Below are 24,896 nucleotides of genomic sequence, written 5' to 3' on the forward strand. Positions count from 1 at the left end.
AAGCTAATACTACATAACGTTATACGTCATAATCTAATACTACATAGCGTATACGTTATTACGTGATAGTATATGTCGTTATACGTTAGTACGTACTAGTATATAACGTTATACGTTAGTACGTAATAGTATATAACGTTATACGTTATTACGTAATAGTATATAACGTTATACGTCAGTACGTAATAGTATATAACGATATACGTCATAACGTAATAGTGTATAACTTTATACGTCATAACGTAATAGTATATAACGTTATACGTTATTACGTAGTGGTATATAACGTTATACGTTAGTATGTAATAGTATATAACGTTATACGTTATAAGGTAATACTACATAACGTTATACGTCATATGGTAATAATACATAACGTTATACGTCATTACGTAATTATATGTGACGTTATACTTTATAAGGCAATACTAAATAACATTATACGTCATAAGGTAATACTACATAACGTTACACGTCATTACGTAATAGTATATAACGTTAAACGTTAGTACGTAGTAGTATATAACGTTATACGTTAGTACGTAATAGTATATAACGTTATACGTTAGTACGTAATAGTATATGACGATATACCCTAGTACGTAATAGTATATAACGTTATACGTCATAATGTAATAGTTTATAACGTTATACGTTATTACGTAATAGTATATAACGTTATACGTTTGTACGTATTAGTATATAACGTTATACGTTAGTACGTAATAGTATATAACGTTACACGTTAGTACGTAATAATATATAACGTTATACGTTTTTACGTAATAGTATATAACGTTATACGTCAGTACGTAATAGTATATAACGATATACGTCATAACGTAATAGTATATAACGTTATACGTTATTACGTAGTAGTATATAACGTTATACGTTAGTATGTAATAGTATATAACGTTATACGATTGTACGTAGTAGTATATAACGTTATACGTTAGTACGTAATAGTATATGTCGTTATACGTTAGTACGTACTAGTATATAACGTTATACGTTAGTACGTAATAATATATAACGTTATACGTTTTTACGTAATAGTATATAACGTTATACGTCAGTACGTAATAGTATATAACGATATACGTCATAACGTAATAGTATATAACGTTATACGTTATTACGTAGTAGTATATAACGTTATACGTTAGTATGTAATAGTATATAACGTTATACATTATAAGGTAGTACTACATTACGTTATACGTTATTACGTAATAGTATATAACGTTATACGATAGTACGCAATAGTATATAACGTTATACGTTAGTACGTAATAGTATATAACGTTATACGTTAGTACGTAATAGTATATAACGTTATGCGTTATAAGGTAATACTATACAACGTTGTACGTCATAAGCTAATACTACATAGCGTTATACGTTATTACGTAATAGTATATAACGTTATACGATAGTACGCAATAGTATATAACGTTATACGTTAGTACGTAATAGTATATAACGTTATACGACAGTACGTAATAGTATATAACGATATACGTCATAACGTAATAGTATATAACGATATACGTCATAACGTAATAGTATATAACGTTATACGTTATTACGTAGTAGTATATAACGTTATACGTTAGTATGTAATAGTATATAACGTTATACATTATAAGGTAATACTACATTACGTTATACGTTATTACGTAATAGTATATAACGTTATACGATAGTACGCAATAGTATATAACGTTATACGTTATTACGTAGTAGTATATAACGTTATACGTTAGTATGTAATATTATATAACGGTATACGTTATAAGGTAACACTATATAACGTTATACGTCATAGGCTAATACTACATAGCGTTATACGTTATTACGTAATAGTATATTACGTTAAACGTTACTACGTAATAGTATATATCGTTATACGTTATAACGTAATAGTATATAACTTTATACGTCATAACGTAATAGTATATAACGTTATACGTTATTACGTAATAGTATATAACGTTATACGTTTGTACGTATTAGTATATAACGTTATACGTTATTACGTAATAGTATATGTCGTTATACGTTAGTACGTACTAGTATATAACGTTATACGTTAGTACGTAATAGTATATAACCTTATACGTTCTTACGTAATAGCTTATAACGTTATACGTCAGTACGTAATAGTATATAACGATATACGTCATAACGTAATAGTATATAACGTTATACGTTTGTACGTATTAGTATATAACGTTATACGTTATTACGTAATAGTATATAACGTTATACGTTTGTACGTATTAGTATATTACGTTATACGTTAGTACGTAATAGTATATAATGTTATACGTCATAATGTAATAATTTATAACGTTATACGTCATAACGTAATAGTATATAACGTTATACGTTTGTGCGTAGTAGTGTATAACGTTATACGTTAGTACGTATTAGTATATAACGATATACGCTATTACGTAATAGTATATAACGTTATACGTTACAAGGTAATACTATATAACGTTATACATCATAAGGTAATACTACATAACGTTATACGAAATTACGTAATAGTATATAACGTTATACGTTATAAGGTAATACTATATAACGTTATAAACCATAAGCTAATACTACATAACGTTATACGTCATAATCTAATACTACATAGCGTATACGTTATTACGTGATAGTATATGTCGTTATACGTTAGTACGTACTAGTATATAACGTTATACGTTAGTACGTAATAGTATATAACGTTATACGTTATTACGTAATAGTATATAACGTTATACGTCAGTACGTAATAGTATATAACGGTATACGTCATAACGTAATAGTGTATAACTTTATACGTCATAACGTAACAGTATATAACGTTATACGTTATTACGTAGTGGTATATAACGTTATACGTTAGTATGTAATAGTATATAACGTTATACGTTATAAGGTAATACTACATAACGTTATACGTCATATGGTAATAATACATAATGTTATACGTCATTACGTAATTATATGTGACGTTATACTTTATAAGGCAATACTAAATAACGTTATACGTCATAAGGTAATACTACATAACGTTACACGTCATTACGTAATAGTATATAACGTTAAACGTTAGTACGTAGTAGTATATAACGTTATACGTTAGTACGTAATAGTATATAACGTTATACGTTAGTACGTAATAGTATATGACGATATACCCTAGTACGTAATAGTATATAACGTTATACGTCATAATGTAATAGTTTATAACGTTATACGTTATTACGTAATAGTATATAACGTTATACGTTTGTACGTATTAGTATATAACGTTATACGTTAGTACGTAATAGTATATAACGTTATACGTTATAAGGTAATACTATATAACGTTATACATCATAAGCTAATACTACATAACGTTATACGTCATAACGTAATAGTATATAACGTTATACGTCATAACGTAATAGTATATAACGTTATACGTTAGTACGTAATAGTATATAACGTTATACGTCATAAGGTAATACTACATAACGTTATACGACATTACGTAATACTATATAACGTTATACGTTATAAGGTAATACTATATAACGTTGTACGTCATAAGCTAATACTACATAGCGTTATACGTTATTATGCAATAGTATACTACGTTATACGTTAGTACATAATAGTATATAACGTTATACGTTAGTACGTAATAGTATATAGCGTTATACGCTATTACGTAATAGTATATAACGTTATACGTTATAAGGTAATACTATATAACGTTATAAACCATAAGCTAATACTACATAACGTTATACGTCATAATCTAATACTACATAGCGTATACGTTATTACGTGATAGTATATGTCGTTATACGCTATTACGTAATAGTATATAACGTTATACTTTATAAGGTAATACTATATAACGTTATACATCATAAGGTAATACTACATAACGTTATACGACATTACGTAATAGTATTTAACGCTATACGTTACTACGTAATAGTATATAACGTTATACGTTAGTACGTAATAGTATATGACGATATACCCTAGTACGTAATAGTATATAACGTTATACGTCATAATGTAATAGTTTATAACGTTATACGTTATTACGTAATAGTATATAACGTTATACGTTTGTACGTATTAGTATATAACGTTATACGTTAGTACGTAATAGTATATAACGTTATACGTTATAAGGTAATACTATATAACGTTATACATCATAAGCTAATACTACATAACGTTATACGTCATAACGTAATAGTATATAACGTTATACGTCATAACGTATTAGTATATAACGTTATACGTTAGTACGTAATAGTATATAACGTTATACGTCATAAGGTAATACTACATAACGTTATACGACATTACGTAATACTATATAACGTTATACGTTATAAGGTAATACTATATAACGTTGTACGTCATAAGCTAATACTACATAGCGTTATACGTTATTATGCAATAGTATACTACGTTATACGTTAGTACATAATAGTATATAACGTTATACGTTATTACGTAATAGTATATAACGATATGCGTCATAACGTAATAGTATATAACGTTATACGTTATTACGTAGTAGTATATAACGTTATACGTTAGTATGTAATAGTATATAACGTTATACGTTATAAGGTAATACTACATTACGTTATACGTCATTACGTAATTGTATATAACGTTATACGACAGTACGTAATAGTATATTACGTTATACGTTAGTACGTACTAGTATATAACGATATACGTTAGTACGTAATAGTATATAACCTTATACGTTCTTACGTAATAGTTTATAACGTTATACGTCAGTACGTAATAGTATATAACGATATACGTCATAACGTAATAGTATATAACGTTATACGTCATAACGTAATAGTATATAACGCTATACGTTATTACGTAGTAGTATATAACGTTATACGTTTGTACGTAGTAGTATATATCGTTATACGTGAGTACGTAATAGAACATAACGTTATACGTTATAAGGTAATACTACATATCGTTTTACGTCATACTGTAATACTATATAACGTTATACGTCAGTACGTAATAGTATATAACGATATACGTTATTACGTAATAGTATATTACGTTATACGTTAGTACGTATTAGTATATAACGTTATACGCTATTACGTAATAGTATATAACGTTATACTTTATAAGGCAATACTATATAACGTTATACATCATAAGGTAATACTACATAACGTTATACGACATTACGTAATAGTATTTAACGTTATACGTTAGTACGTAATAGTATATAACGTTATACGTTAGTACGTAATATTATATAACGTTATACGTTAGTACGTAATAGTATATAACGGTATACGTTATAAGGTAACACTATATAACGTTATACGTCATAGGCTAATACTACATAGCGCTATACGTTATTACGTAATAGTATATTAAGTTAAACGTTACTACGTAATAGTATATATCGTTATACGTTATTACGAAATAGTATATAACGTTTTACGTTAGTACGTAATACTATATAGCGTTATACGCTATTACGCAATAGTATATAACGTTATACGTCAGTACGTAATAGTGTATAACGATATACGTCATAACGTAATAGTATATAACTTTATACGTCATAACGCAATAGTATATAACGTTATACGTTATTACGTAGTAGTATATAACGTTATACGTTAGTATGTAATAGTATATAACGTTATACGTTATAAGGTAATACTACATAACGTTATACGTCATATGGTAATAATACATAACGTTATACGTCATTACGTAATTATATGTGACGTTATACTTTATAAGGCAATACTAAATAACGTTATACGTCATAAGGTAATACTACATAACGTTATACGTCATTACGTAATAGTATATAACGTTATACGTTAGTACGTAGTAGTATATAACGTTATACGTTAGTACGTAATAGTATAAAACGTTATACGTTAGTACGTAATAGTATATGACGTTATACGCTAGTACGTAATAGTATATAACGTTATACGTCATAATGTAATAGTTTATAACGTTATACGTTATTACGTAATAGTATATAACGTTATACGTTTGTACGTATTAGTATATAACGTTATACGTTAGTACGTAATAGTATATAACATTATACGTTATAAGGTAATACTATATAACGTTATACATCATAAGCTAATACTACATAACGTTATACGTCATAACGTAGTAGTATATAACGTTATACGTCATAACGTAATAGTATATATCGTTATACGTTATTACGTAATTGTATATAACGTTATACGATTGTACGTAGTAGTATATAACGTTATACGTTAGTACGTAATAGTATATGTCGTTATACGTTAGTACGTACTAGTATATAACGATATACGTCATAACGTAATAGTATATAACGTTATACGTTATTACGTAGTAGTATATAACGTTATACGTTAGTATGTAATAGTATATAACGTTATACAATATAAGGTAATACTACATTACGTTATACGTTATTACGTAATAGTATATAACGTTATACGATAGTACGCAATAGTATATAACGTTATACGTTAGTACGTAATAGTATATAACGTTATACGTTAGTACTTAATAGTATATAACGTTATGCGTTATAAGGTAATACTATATAACGTTGTACGTCATAAGCTAATACTACATAGCGTTATACGTTATGACGTAATAGTATACAACGTTATACGATAGTACGCAATAGTATATAACGTTATACGTTAGTACGTAATAGTATATAACGTTATACGTCAGTACGTAATAGTATATAACGATATACGTCATAACGTAATAGTATATAACGTTATATGTCATAACGTAATAGTATATAACGTTATACGTTATTGCGTAGTAGCTTATAACGTTATACGTCATAATGTAATAATTTATAACGTTATACGTCATAACGTAATAGTATATAACGTTATACGTTTGTGCGTAGTAGTGTATAACGTTATACGTTAGTACCTATTAGTAAATAACGTTATACGCTATTACGTAATAGTATATAACGTTATATGTTATAAGGTAATACTATATAACGTTATACATCATAAGGTAATACTACATAACGTTATACGAAATTACGTAATAGTATATAACTTTATACGTTAGTACGTAATAGTATATAGCGTTATACGCTATTACGTAATAGTATATAGCGTTATACGTTATAAGGTAATACTATATAACGTTATAAATCATAAGCTAATACTACATAACGTTATACGTCATAAGCTAATACTACATAGCGTATACGTTATTACGTAATAGTATATGTCGTTATACGTTAGTACGTACTAGTATATAACGTTATACGTTAGTACGTAATAGTATATAACGTTATACGTTATTACGTAATAGTATATAACCTTATACGTGAGTACGTAATAGTATATAACGATATACGTCATAACGTAATAGTGTTTAACTTTATACGTCATAACGTAATAGTATATAACGTTATACATTATTACGTAGTGGTATATAACGTTATACGTTAGTATGTAATAGTATATAACGTTATACGTTATAAGGTAATACTACATAACGTTATACGTCATATGGTAATAATACATAACGTTATACGTCATTACGTAATTATATGTGACGTTATACTTTATAAGGCAATACTAAATAACGTTATACGTCATAAGGTAATACTACATAACGTTATACGTCATTACGTAATATTATATAACGTTAAACGTTAGTACGTAGTAGTATATAACGTTATACGTTAGTACGTAATAGTATATAACGTTATACGTTAGTACGTAATAGTATATGACGTTATACGCTACTACGTAATAGTATATAACGTTATACGTCATAATGTTATAGTTTATAACGTTATACGACATTACGTAATACTATATAACGTTATACGTTATAAGGTAATACTATATAACGTTATACATCATAAGCTAATACTACATAACGTTATACGTCATAACGTAATAGTATATAACGTTATACGTCATAACGTAATAGTATATAACGTTATACGTTTGTGCGTAGTAGTGTATAATGTTATACATTAGTACGTATTAGTATATAACGTTATACGTTAGTACGTAATAGTATACAACGTTATACGTCATAAGGTAATACTACATAACGTTATACGACATAAGCTAATACTACATAGCTTATACGTTATTACGTAATAGTATATTACGTTATACGTTAGTACGTACTAGTATATAACGTTATACGTTAGTACGTAATAGTATATAACCTTATACGTTATTACGTAATAGTTTATAACGTTATACGTCAGTACGTAATAGTATATAACGTTATACGTTATAAGGTAATACTATATAACGTTATACGTCATAAGGTAATACTACATAACGTTATACGACATTACGTAATAGTATATAACGTTATACGTTAGTACGTAATAGTATATAACGTTATACGTTAGTACGTAATACTATATAACGTTAAACGTTAGTACGTAATAGTATATAACGTTATACGTTATAAGGTAATACTATATAACGTTGTACGTCATAAGCTAATACTACATAGCGTTATACGTTATTATGTAATATTATATTACGTTATACGTTAGTACGTAATAGTATATAACGTTATACGACATTACGTAATAGTATATAACGTTATACGTTGTTAGTACGTACTTGTATATAACGTCATACGTTAGTACGTAATAGTATATAACCTTATACGTTATTACGTAATAGTTTATAACGTTATACGTCAGTACGTAATAGTATATAACGATATACGTCATAACGTAATAGTATATAACGTTATACGTCATAACGTAATAGTATATAACGTTATACGTTATTGCGTAGTAGTATATAACGTTATACGTTAGTACGTAATAGTATATATCGTTATACGTTATTACGTAATAGTATATAAAGTTATAAGTTAGTACGTAATAGTATATAACGTTATACGTTATAAGGTAATGCTATATAACGTTATACATCATAAGCTAGTACTACATAACGTTATACGTCATAACGTAATAGTATATAACGTTATACGTTATTGCGTAGTAGTATATAACGTTATACGTTAGTACGTAATAGTATATATCGTTATACGTTATTACGTAATAGTATATAAAGTTATAAGTTATTACGTAATAGTATATTACGTTATACGTTAGTACGTACTAGTATATAACGTCATACGTTAGTACGTAATAGTATATAACCTTATACGTTATTACGTAATAGTTTATAACGTTATACGTCAGAACGTAATAGTATATAACGATATACGCCATAACGTAATAGTATATAACGTTATACGTCATAACGTAATAGTATATAACGTTATACTTTTGTACGTAGTAGTGTATAACGTTATACGTTAGTACGTAATAGTATATAACGTTATACGTTATAAGGTAATACTACATAACGTTTTACGTCATACTGTAATACTATATAACGTTATTCGTTAGTACGTAATTGTATATAACGTTATACGTTAGTACGTAATAGTATATAACGTTATACGTTAGAAACGTAATAGTATATAAGCTTATACGTTATTACGTAATAGTTTATAACGTTATACGTCAGTACGTAATAGTGTATAACGATATACGTCATAACGTAATAGTATATAACGTTATACGTTATAAGGTTATACTACATAACGTTTTATGTCATACTGTAATACTATATAACGTTATACGTCAGTACGTAATAGTATATAACGTTATACGTTATAAGGTAATACTACATAACGTTATACGTCATACTGTAATACTATATAACGTTATACGTTAGTACGTAATTTTATATAACGTTATACGTTAGTACGTAATAGTATATAACGTTATACGTCATTACGTAATAGTATATAACGTTATACGTTAGTACGTAGTAGTATATAACGTTATACGTTAGTGCGTAATAGTATATAACGTTATACGTTAGTACGTAATAGTATATGACGTTATACGCTAGTACGTAATAGTATATAACGTTATACGTCAGTACGTAATAGTATATAACGTTATACGTTTTTACGTAATAGTATATAACGTTATACGTCAGTACGTAATACTATATAACGATATACGTCATAACGTAATAGTATATAACGTTATACGTTATTACGTAGTAGTATATAACGTTATACGTTTTTACGTAATAGTATATAACGTTATACGTCAGTACGTAATAGTATATAACGATATACGTCATAACGTAATAGTTTATAACGTTATACGTCAGTAGGTAATAGTATATAACGTTATACAACATTACGTAATAGTATTTAACGTTATACGTTAGTACGTAATAGTATATAACGTTATACGTTAGTACGTAATAGTATATAACGTTATACGTTATTGCGTAGTAGCTTATAACGTTATACGTCATAACGTAATAGTATATAACGTTATACGTTTGTGCGTAGTAGTGTATAACGTTATACGTTAGTACATATTAGTAAATAACGTTATACGCTATTACGTAATAGTATATAATGTTATACGTTATAAGGTAATACTATATAACGTTATACATCATAAGGTAATACTACATAACGTTATACGAAATTACGTAATAGTATATAACTTTATACGTTAGTACGTAATAGTATATAGCGTTATACGCTATTACGTAATAGTATATAGCGTTATACGTTATAAGGTAATACTATATAACGTTATAAATCATAAGCTAATACTACATAACGTTATACGTCATAAGCTAATACTACATAGCGTATACGTTATTACGTAATAGTATATGTCGTTATACGTTAGTACGTACTAGTATATAACGTTATACGTTAGTACGTAATAGTATATAACGTTATACGTCATTACATAATAGTATATAACCTTATACGTCAGTACGTAATAGTATATAACGATATACGTCATAACGTAATAGTGTTTAACTTTATACGTCATAACGTAATAGTATATAACGTTATACGTTATTACGTAGTGGTATATAACGTTATACGTTAGTATGTAATAGTATATAACGTTATACGTTATAAGGTAATACTACATAACGTTATACGTCATATGGTAATAATACATAACGTTATACGTCATTACGTATTTATATGTGACGTTATACTTTATAAGGCAATACTAAATAACGTTATACGTCATAAGGTAATACTACATAACGTTATACGACATAAGCTAATACTACATAGCTTATACGTTATTACGTAATAGTATATTACGTTATACGTTAGTACGTAATAGTATATAACGTTATACGTTATAAGGTAATACTACATAACGTTTTACGTCATACTGTAATACTATATAACGTTATTCGTTAGTACGTAATAGTATATAACGTTATACGTTATAAGGTAATACTATATAACGTTATACGTCATAAGGTAATACTACATAACGTTATACTACATTACGTAATAGTATATAACGTTATACGTCAGTACGTAATAGTGTATAACGATATACGTCATAACGTAATAGTATATAACGTTATACGTTATAAGGTTATACTACATAACGTTTTATGTCATACTGTAATACTATATAACGTTATACGTCAGTACGTAATAGTATATAACGTTATACGTTATAAGGTAATACTACATAACGTTATACGTTAGTACGTAATAGTATATAACGTTATACGACATTACGTAATAGTATATAACGTTATACGTTGTTAGTACGTACTTGTATATAACGTCATACGTTAGTACGTAATGGTATATAACCTTATACGTTATTACGTAATAGTTTATAACGTTATACGTCAGTACGTAATAGTATATAACGATATACGTCAGAACGTAATAGTATATAACGTTATACGTCATAACGTAATAGTATATAACGTTATACGTTATTGCGTAGTAGTATATAACGTTATACGTTAGTACGTAATAGTATATATCGTTATACGTTAGTACGTACTAGTATATAACGTTATACGTTAGTACGTAATAGTATATAACGTTATACGTTATTACATAATAGTATATAACCTTATACGTCAGTACGTAATAGTATATAACGATATACGTCATAACGTAATATTGTTTAACTTTATACGTCATAACGTAATAGTATATAACGTTATACGTTATTACGTAGTGGTATATAACGTTATACTTTTGTACGTAGTAGTGTATAACGTTATACGTTAGTACGTAATAGTATATAACGTTATACGTTATAAGGTAATACTACATAACGTTTTACGTCATACTGTAATACTATATAACGTTATTCGTTAGTACGTAATTGTATATAACGTTATACGTTAGTACGTAATAGTATATAACGTTATACGTTAGAAACGTAATAGTATATAAGCTTATACGTTATTACGTAATAGTTTATAACGTTATACGTCAGTACGTAATAGTGTATAACGATATACGTCATAACGTAATAGTATATAACGTTATACGTCATAACGTAATAGTATATAACGTTATACGTTATTGCGTAGTAGTATATAACGTTATACGTTAGTACGTAATAGTATATATCGTTATACGTTATTACGTAATAGTATATAAAGTTATAAGTTAGTACGTAATAGTATATAACGTTATACGTTATAAGGTAATGCTATATAACGTTATACATCATAAGCTAGTACTACATAACGTTATACGTCATAACGTAATAGTATATAACGTTATACGTTATTGCGTAGTAGTATATAACGTTATACGTTAGTACGTAATAGTATATATCGTTATACGTTATTACGTAATAGTATATAAAGTTATAAGTTATTACGTAATAGTATATTACGTTATACGTTAGTACGTACTAGTATATAACGTCATACGTTAGTACGTAATAGTATATAACCTTATACGTTATTACGTAATAGTTTATAACGTTATACGTCAGTACGTAATAGTATATAACGATATACGCCATAACGTAATAGTATATAACGTTATACGTCATAACGTAATAGTATATAACGTTATACTTTTGTACGTAGTAGTGTATAACGTTATACGTTAGTACGTAATAGTATATAACGTTATACGTTATAAGGTAATACTACATAACGTTTTACGTCATACTGTAATACTATATAACGTTATTCGTTAGTACGTAATTGTATATAACGTTATACGTTAGTACGTAATAGTATATAACGTTATACGTTAGAAACGTAATAGTATATAAGCTTATACGTTATTACGTAATAGTTTATAACGTTATACGTCAGTACGTAATAGTGTATAACGATATACGTCATAACGTAATAGTATATAACGTTATACGTTATAAGGTTATACTACATAACGTTTTATGTCATACTGTAATACTATATAACGTTATACGTCAGTACGTAATAGTATATAACGTTATACGTTATAAGGTAATACTACATAACGTTATACGTCATACTGTAATACTATATAACGTTATACGTTAGTACGTAATTTTATATAACGTTATACGTTAGTACGTAATAGTATATAACGTTATACGTCATTACGTAATAGTATATAACGTTATACGTTAGTACGTAGTAGTATATAACGTTATACGTTAGTGCGTAATAGTATATAACGTTATACGTTAGTACGTAATAGTATATGACGTTATACGCTAGTACGTAATAGTATATAACGTTATACGTCAGTACGTAATAGTATATAACGTTATACGTTTTTACGTAATAGTATATAACGTTATACGTCAGTACGTAATACTATATAACGATATACGTCATAACGTAATAGTATATAACGTTATACGTTATTACGTAGTAGTATATAACGTTATACGTTTTTACGTAATAGTATATAACGTTATACGTCAGTACGTAATAGTATATAACGATATACGTCATAACGTAATAGTTTATAACGTTATACGTCAGTAGGTAATAGTATATAACGTTATACGACATTACGTAATAGTATTTAACGTTATACGTTAGTACGTAATAGTATATAACGTTATACGTTAGTACGTAATAGTATATAACGTTATACGTTATTGCGTAGTAGCTTATAACGTTATACGTCATAACGTAATAGTATATAACGTTATACGTTTGTGCGTAGTAGTGTATAACGTTATACGTTAGTACATATTAGTAAATAACGTTATACGCTATTACGTAATAGTATATAATGTTATACGTTATAAGGTAATACTATATAACGTTATACATCATAAGGTAATACTACATAACGTTATACGAAATTACGTAATAGTATATAACTTTATACGTTAGTACGTAATAGTATATAGCGTTATACGCTATTACGTAATAGTATATAGCGTTATACGTTATAAGGTAATACTATATAACGTTATAAATCATAAGCTAATACTACATAACGTTATACGTCATAAGCTAATACTACATAGCGTATACGTTATTACGTAATAGTATATGTCGTTATACGTTAGTACGTACTAGTATATAACGTTATACGTTAGTACGTAATAGTATATAACGTTATACGTCATTACATAATAGTATATAACCTTATACGTCAGTACGTAATAGTATATAACGATATACGTCATAACGTAATAGTGTTTAACTTTATACGTCATAACGTAATAATATATAACGTTATACGTTATTACGTAGTGGTATATAACGTTATACGTTAGTATGTAATAGTATATAACGTTATACGTTATAAGGTAATACTACATAACGTTATACGTCATATGGTAATAATACATAACGTTATACGTCATTACGTATTTATATGTGACGTTATACTTTATAAGGCAATACTAAATAACGTTATACGTCATAAGGTAATACTACATAACGTTATACGACATAAGCTAATACTACATAGCTTATACGTTATTACGTATTAGTATATTACGTTATACGTTAGTACGTACTAGTATATAACGTTATACGTTAGTACGTAATAGTATATAACCTTATACGTTATTACGTAATAGTTTATAACGTTATACGTCAGTACGTAATAGTATATAACGTTATACGTTATAAGGTAATACTATATAACGTTATACGTCATAAGGTAATACTACATAACGTTATACGACATTACGTAATAGTATATAACGTTATACGTTAGTACGTAATAGTATATAACGTTATACGTTAGTACGTAATACTATATAACGTTAAACGTTAGTACGTAATAGTATATAACGTTATACGTTATAAGGTAATACTATATAACGTTGTACGTCATAAGCTAATACTACATAGCGTTATACGTTATTATGTAATAGTATATTACGTTATACGTTAGTACGTAATAGTATGTAACGTTATACGACATTACGTAATAGTATATAACGTTATACGTTGTTAGTACGTACTTGTATATAACGTCATACGTTAGTACGTAATGGTATATAACCTTATACGTTATTACGTAATAGTTTATAACGTTATACGTCAGTACGTAATAGTATATAACGATATACGTCAGAACGTAATAGTATATAACGTTATACGTCATAAAGTAATAGTATATAACGTTATACGTTATTGCGTAGTAGTATATAACGTTATACGTTAGTACGTAATAGTATATATCGTTATACGTTAGTACGTACTAGTATATAACGTTATACGTTAGTACGTAATAGTATATAACGTTATACGTTATTACATAATAGTATATAACCTTATACGTCAGTACGTAATAGTATATAACGATATACGTCATAACGTAATATTGTTTAACTTTATACGTCATAACGTAATAGTATATAACGTTATACGTTATTACGTAGTGGTATATAACGTTATACGTTAGTATGTAATAGTATATAACGTTATAGGTTATAAGGTAATACTACATAACGTTATACGTCATATGGTAATAATACATAACGTTATACGTCATTACGTAATTATATGTGACGTTATACTTTATAAGGCAATACTAAATAACGTTATACGTCATAAGGTAATACTACATAACGTTATACGTCATTACGTAATATTATATAACGTTAAACGTTAGTACGTAGTAGTATATAACGTTATACGTTAGTACGTAATAGTATATAACGTTATACGTTAGTACGTAATAGTATATGACGTTATACGCTAGTACGTAATAGTATATAACGTTATACGTCATAATGTTATAGTTTATAACTTTATACGACATTACGTAATACTATATAACGTTATACGTTATAAGGTAATACTATATAACGTTATACATCATAAGCTAATACTACATAACGTTATACGTCATAACGTAATAGTATATAACGTTATACGTCACAACGTAATAGTATATAACGTTATACGTTTGTGCGTAGTAGTGTATAATGTTATACATTAGTACGTATTAGTATATAACGTTATACGTTAGTACGTAATAGTATACAACGTTATACGTCATAAGGTAATACTACATAACGTTATACGACATAAGCTAATACTACATAGCTTATACGTTATTACGTAATAGTATATTACGTTATACGTTAGTACGTACTAGTATATAACGTTATACGTTAGTACGTAATAGTATATAACCTTATACGTTATTACGTAATAGTTTATAACGTTATACGTCAGTACGTAATAGTATATAACGTTATACGTTATAAGGTAATACTATATAACGTTATACGTCATAAGGTAATACTACATAACGTTATACGACATTACGTAATAGTATATAACGTTATACGTTAGTACGTAATAGTATATAACGTTATACGTTAGTACGTAATACTATATAACGTTAAACGTTAGTACGTAATAGTATATAACGTTATACGTTATAAGGTAATACTATATAACGTTGTACGTCATAAGCTAATACTACATAGCGTTATACGTTATTATGTAATAGTATATTACGTTATACGTTAGTGCGTAATAGTATATAACGTTATACGACATTACGTAATAGTATATAACGTTATACGTTGTTAGTACGTACTTGTATATAACGTCATACGTTAGTACGTAATAGTATATAACCTTATACGTTATTACGTAATAGTTTATAACGTTATACGTCAGTACGTAATAGTATATAACGATATACGTCATAACGTAATAGTATATAACGTTATACGTCATAACGTAATAGTATATAACGTTATACGTTATTGCGTAGTAGTATATAACGTTATACGTTAGTACGTAATAGTATATATCGTTATACGTTATTACGTAATAGTATATAAAGTTATAAGTTAGTACGTAATAGTATATAACGTTATACGTTATAAGGTAATGCTATATAACGTTATACATCATAAGCTAATACTACATAACGTTATACGTCATAACGTAATAGTATATAACGTTATACGTTATTGCGTAGTAGTATATAACGTTATACGTTAGTACGTAATAGTATATATCGTTATACGTTATTACGTAATAGTATATAAAGTTATAAGTTATTACGTAATAGTATATTACGTTATACGTTATAAGGTTATACTACATAACGTTTTATGTCATACTGAAATACTATATAACGTTATACGTCAGTACGTAATAGTATATAACGTTATACGATATAAGGTAATACTACATAACGTTATACGTCATACTGTAATACTATATAACGTTATACGTTAGTACGTAATTTTATATAACGTTATACGTTAGTACGTAATAGTATATAACGTTATACGTTATAAGGTAATACTATATAACGTTGTACGTCATAAGCTAATACTACATAGCGTTATACGTTATTATGTAATAGTATATTACGTTATACGTTAGTGCGTAATAGTATATAACGTTATACGACATTACGTAATAGTATATAACCTTATACGTTATTACGTAATAGTTTATAACGTTATACGTCAGTACGTAATAGTGTATAACGATATACGTCATAACGTAATAGTATATAACGTTATACGTTATAAGGTTATACTACATAACGTTTTATGTCATACTGTAATACTATATAACGTTATACGTCAGTACGTAATAGTATATAACGTTATACGATATAAGGTAATACTACATAACGTTATACGTCATACTGTAATACTATATAACGTTATACGTTAGTACGTAATTTTATATAACGTTATACGTTAGTACGTAATAGTATATAACGTTATACGTCATTACGTAATAGTATATAACGTTATACGTTAGTACGTAGTAGTATATAACGTTATACGTTAGTACGTAATAGTATATAACGTTATACGTTAGTACGTAATAGTATATGACGTTATACGCTAGTACGTAATAGTATATAACGTTATACGTCAGTACGTAATAGTATATAACGTTATACGTTTTTACGTAATAGTATATAACGTTATACGTCAGTACGTAATAGTATATAACGATATACGTCATAACGTAATAGTTTATAACGTTATACGTCAGTAGGTAATAGTATATAACGTTATACGACATTACGTAATAGTATTTAACGTTATACGTTAGTACGTAATAGTATATAACGTTATACGTTAGTACGTAATAGTATATAACGTTATACGTCATTACGTAATAGTATATAACGTTATACGTTAGTACGTAGTAGTATATAACGTTATACGTTAGTACGTAATAGTATATAACGTTATACGTCAGTACGTAATAGTATATAACGTTATACGTTATAAGGTAATACTATATAACGTTATACGTCATAAGGTAATACTACATAACGTTATACGACATTACGTAATAGTATATAACGTTATACGTTAGTACGTAATAGTATATAACGTTATACGTTAGTACGTAATACTATATAACGTTAAACGTTAGTACGTAATAGTATATAACGTTATACGTTATAAGGTAATACTATATAACGTTGTACGTCATAAGCTAATACTACATAGCGTTATACGTTATTATGTAATAGTATATTACGTTATACGTTAGTACGTAATAGTATATAACGTTATACGACATTACGTAATAGTATATAACGTTATACGTTGTTAGTACGTACTTGTATATAACGTCATACGTTAGTACGTAATAGTATATAACCTTATACGTTATTACGTAATAGTTTATAACGTTATACGTCAGTACGTAATAGTATATAACGATATACGTCAGAACGTAATAGTATATAACGTTATACGTCATAACGTAATAGTATATAACGTTATACGTTATTGCGTAGTAGTATATAACGTTATACGTTAGTACGTAATAGTATATATCGTTATACGTTAGTACGTACTAGTATATAACGTTATACGTTAGTACGTAATAGTATATAACGTTATACGTTATTACATAATAGTATATAACCTTATACGTCAGTACGTAATAGTATATAACGATATACGTCATAACGTAATAGTGTTTAACTTTATATGTCATAACGTAATAGTATATAACGTTATACGTTATTACGTAGTGGTATATAACGTTATACGTTAGTATGTAATAGTATATAACGTTATACGTTATAAGGTAATACTACATAACGTTATACGTCATATGGTAATAATACATAACGTTATACGTCATTACGTAATTATATGTGACGTTATACTTTATAAGGCAATACTATATAACGATATACGTTATAAGGTAATACTATATAACGTTATACATCATAAGCTAATACTACATAACGTTATACGTCATAACGTAATAGTATATAACGTTATACGTCATAACGTAATAGTATATAACGTTATACGTTTGTGCGTAGTAGTGTATAATGTTATACATTAGTACGTATTAGTATATAACGTTATACGTTAGTACGTAATAGTATACAACGTTATACGTCATAAGGTAATACTACATAACGTTATACGACATAAGCTAATACTACATAGCTTATACGTTATTACGTAATAGTATATTACGTTATACGTTAGTACGTACTAGTATATAACGTTATACGTTAGTACGTAATAGTATATAACCTTATACGTTATTACGTAATAGTTTATAACGTTATACGTCAGTACGTAATAGTATATAACGTTATACGTTATAAGGTAATACTATATAACGTTATACGTCATAAGGTAATACTACATAACGTTATACGACATTACGTAATAGTATATAACGTTATACGTTAGTACGTAATAGTATATAACGTTATACGTTAGTACGTAATACTATATAACGTTAAACGTTAGTACGTAATAGTATATAACGTTATACGTTATAAGGTAATACTATATAACGTTGTACGTCATAAGCTAATACTACATAGCGTTATACGTTATTATGTAATAGTATATTACGTTATACGTTAGTGCGTAATAGTATATAACGTTATACGACATTACGTAATAGTATATAACGTTATACGTTGTTAGTACGTACTTGTATATAACGTCATACGTTAGTACGTAATAGTATATAACCTTATACGTTATTACGTAATAGTTTATAACGTTATACGTCAGTACGTAATAGTATATAACGATATACGTCATAACGTAATAGTATATAACGTTATACGTCATAACGTAATAGTATATAACGTTATACGTTATAAGGTAATGCTATATAACGTTATACATCATAAGCTAATACTACATAACGTTATACGTCATAACGTAATAGTATATAACGTTATACGTTATTGCGTAGTAGTATATAACGTTATACGTTAGTACGTAATAGTATATATCGTTATACGTTATTACGTAATAGTATATAAAGTTATAAGTTATTACGTAATAGTATATTACGTTATACGTTAGTACGTACTAGTATATAACGTCATACGTTAGTACGTAATAGTATATAACCTTATACGTTATTACGTAATAGTTTATAACGTTATACGTCAGTACGTAATAGTATATAACGATATACGCCATAACGTAATAGTATATAACGTTATACGTCATAACGTAATAGTATATAACGTTATACTTTTGTACGTAGTAGTGTATAACGTTATACGTTAGTACGTAATAGTATATAACGTTATACGTTATAAGGTAATACTACATAACGTTTTACGTCATACTGTAATACTATATAACGTTATACGTCAGTACGTAATAGTATATAACGTTATACGATATAAGGTAATACTACATAACGTTATACGTCATACTGTAATACTATATAACGTTATACGTTAGTACGTAATTTTATATAACGTTATACGTTAGTACGTAATAGTATATAACGTTATACGTCATTACGTAATAGTATATAACGTTATACGTTAGTACGTAGTAGTATATAACGTTATACGTTAGTACGTAATAGTATATAACGTTATACGTTAGTACGTAATAGTATATGACGTTATACGCTAGTACGTAATAGTATATAACGTTATACGTCAGTACGTAATAGTATATAACGTTATACGTTTTTACGTAATAGTATATAACGTTATACGTCAGTACGTAATAGTATATAACGATATACGTCATAACGTAATAGTTTATATCGTTATACGTCAGTAGGTAATAGTATATAACGTTATACGACATTACGTAATAGTATTTAACGTTATACGTTAGTACGTAATAGTATATAACGTTATACGTTAGTACGTAATAGTATATAACGTTATACGTTAGTACGTAATAGTATATAACGGTATACGTTTTAAGGTAACACTATATAACGTTATACGTCATAGGCTAATACTACATAGCGTTATACGTTATTACGTAATAGTATATTAAGTTAAACGTTACTACGTAATAGTATATATCGTTATACGTTATTACGAAATAGTATATAACGTTTTACGTTAGTTCGTAATAGTATATAGCGTTATACGCTATTACGCAATAGTATATAACGTTATACGGCACTACGTAATAGTGTATAACGATATACGTCATAACGTAATAGTATATAACTTTATACGTCATAACGTAATAGTATATAACGTTATACGTTATTACGTAGTAGTATGTAACGTTATACGTTAGTATGTAATAGTATATAACGGTATACGTTATAAGGTAACACTATATAACGTTATACGTCATAGGCTAATACTACATAGCGTTATACGTTATTACGTAATAGTATATTACGTTAAACGTTACTACGTAATAGTATATATCGTTATACGTTATTACGTAATAGTATATAACGCTATACGTTAGTACGTAATAGTATATAGCGTTATATGCAATTACGTAATAGTATATAACGTTATACGTTATAAGGTAATACTATATAACGTTATACATCATAAGCTAATACTACATAACGATATACGTCATACGCTAATACTACATAGCGTATACGTTATTACGTAATAGTATATGTCGTTATACGTTAGTACGTACTGGTATATAACGTTATACGTTAGTACGTAATAGTATGTAACGTTATACGTTATTACGTAATAGTATATAACGTTATACGTCAGTACGTAATAGTGTATAACGATATACGTTATAACGTAATAGTATATAACTTTATACGTCATAACGTAATAGTATATAACGTTATACGTTATTACGTAATAGTATATAACGTTATACGTTTGTACGTATTAGTATATAACGTTATACGTTATTACGTAATAGTATATGTCGTTATACGTTAGTACGTGCTAGTATATAACGTTATACGTTAGTACGTAATAGTATATAACCTTATACGTTCTTACGTAATAGCTTATAACGTTATACGTCAGTACGTAATAGTATATAACGATATACGTCATAACGTAATAGTATATAACGTTATACGTTTGTACGTATTAGTATATAACGTTATACGTTATTACGTAATAGTATATAACGTTATACGTTTGTACGTATTAGTATATAACGTTATACGTTATTACGTAATAGTATATGTCGTTATACGTTAGTACGTAATAGTATATAACGTTATACGTTAGTACGTAATAGTATATAACCTTATACGTTATTACGTAATAGCTTATAACGTTATACGTCAGTACGTAATAGTATATAACGATATACGTCATAACGTAATAGTATATAACGTTATACCTTTGTACGTATTAGTATATAACGTTATACGTTATTACGTAATAGTATATAACGTTATACGTTTGTACGTATTAGTATATTACGTTAAACGTTACTACGTAATAGTATATATCGTTATACGCTATTACGTAATAGTATATAACGTTATACGTTACAAGGTAATACTATATAACGTTATAAACCATAAGCTAATACTACATAACGTTATACGTCATAATCTAATACTACATAGCGTATACGTTATTACGTGATAGTATATGTCGTTATACGTTAGTACGTACTAGTATATAACGTTATACGTTAGTACGTAATAGTATATAACGTTATACGTTATTACGTAATAGTATATAACGTTATACGTCAGTACGTAATAGTATATAACGATATACGTCATAACGTAATAGTGTATAACTTTATACGTCATAACGTAATAGTATATAACGTTATACGTTATTACGTAGTGGTATATAACGTTATACGTTAGTATGTAATAGTATATAACGTTATACGTTATAAGGTAATACTACATAACGTTATACGTCATATGGTAATAATACATAACGTTATACGTCATTACGTAATTATATGTGACGTTATACTTTATAAGGCAATACTAAATAACGTTATACGTCATAAGGTAATACTACATAACGTTATACGTCATTACGTAATAGTATATAACGTTAAACGTTAGTACGTAGTAGTATATAACGTTATACGTTAGTACGTAATAGTATATAACGTTATACGTTTTTACGTAATAGTATATAACGTTATACATCAGTACGTAATAGTATATAACGTTATACGTTTTTACGTAATAGTATATAACGTTATACGATAGTACGTAATAGTATATAACGTTATACGTTATAAGGTAATACTATATATCGTTATACGTCAGAAGGTAATACTACATAACGTTATACGACATTACGTAATACTATATAACGTTATACGTTATAAGGTAATACTATATAACGTTATACGTCATAAGCTAATACTACATAGCGTTATACGTTATTATGTAATAGTATATTACGTTATACGTTAGTACGTAATAGTATATAACGTTATACGACATTACGTAATAGTATATAACGTTATACGTTGTTAGTACGTACTTGTATATAACGTCATACGTTAGTACGTAATAGTATATAACCTTATACGTTATTACGTAATAGTTTATAACGTTATACGTCAGTACGTAATAGTATATAACGATATACGTCATAACGTAATAGTATATAACGTTATACGTCATAACGTAATAGTATATAACGTTATACGTTATTGCGTAGTAGTATATAACGTTATACGTTAGTACGTAATAGTATATATCGTTATACGTTATTACGTAATAGTATATAAAGTTATAAGTTAGTACGTAATAGTATATAACGTTATACGTTATAAGGTAATGCTATATAACGTTATACATCATAAGCTAATACTACATAACGTTATACGTCATAACGTAATAGTATATAACGTTATACGTTATTGCGTAGTAGTATATAACGTTATACGTTAGTACGTAATAGTATATATCGTTATACGTTATTACGTAATAGTATATAAAGTTATAAGTTATTACGTAATAGTATATTACGTTATACGTTAGTACGTACTAGTATATAACGTCATACGTTAGTACGTAATAGTATATAACCTTATACGTTATTACGTAATAGTTTATAACGTTATACGTCAGTACGTAATAGTATATAACGATATACGCCATAACGTAATAGTATATAACGTTATACGTCATAACGTAATAGTATATAACGTTATACTTTTGTACGTAGTAGTGTATAACGTTATACGTTAGTACGTAATAGTATATAACGTTATACGTTATAAGGTAATACTACATAACGTTTTACGTCATACTGTAATACTATATAACGTTATACGTTAGTACGTAATTGTATATAACGTTATACGTTAGTACGTAATAGTATAT

Source organism: Bombus pascuorum, unplaced genomic scaffold (genome assembly GCF_905332965.1).
Source record: "Bombus pascuorum unplaced genomic scaffold, iyBomPasc1.1, whole genome shotgun sequence".
Taxonomy (NCBI): Eukaryota; Metazoa; Arthropoda; class Insecta; order Hymenoptera; family Apidae; genus Bombus; species Bombus pascuorum.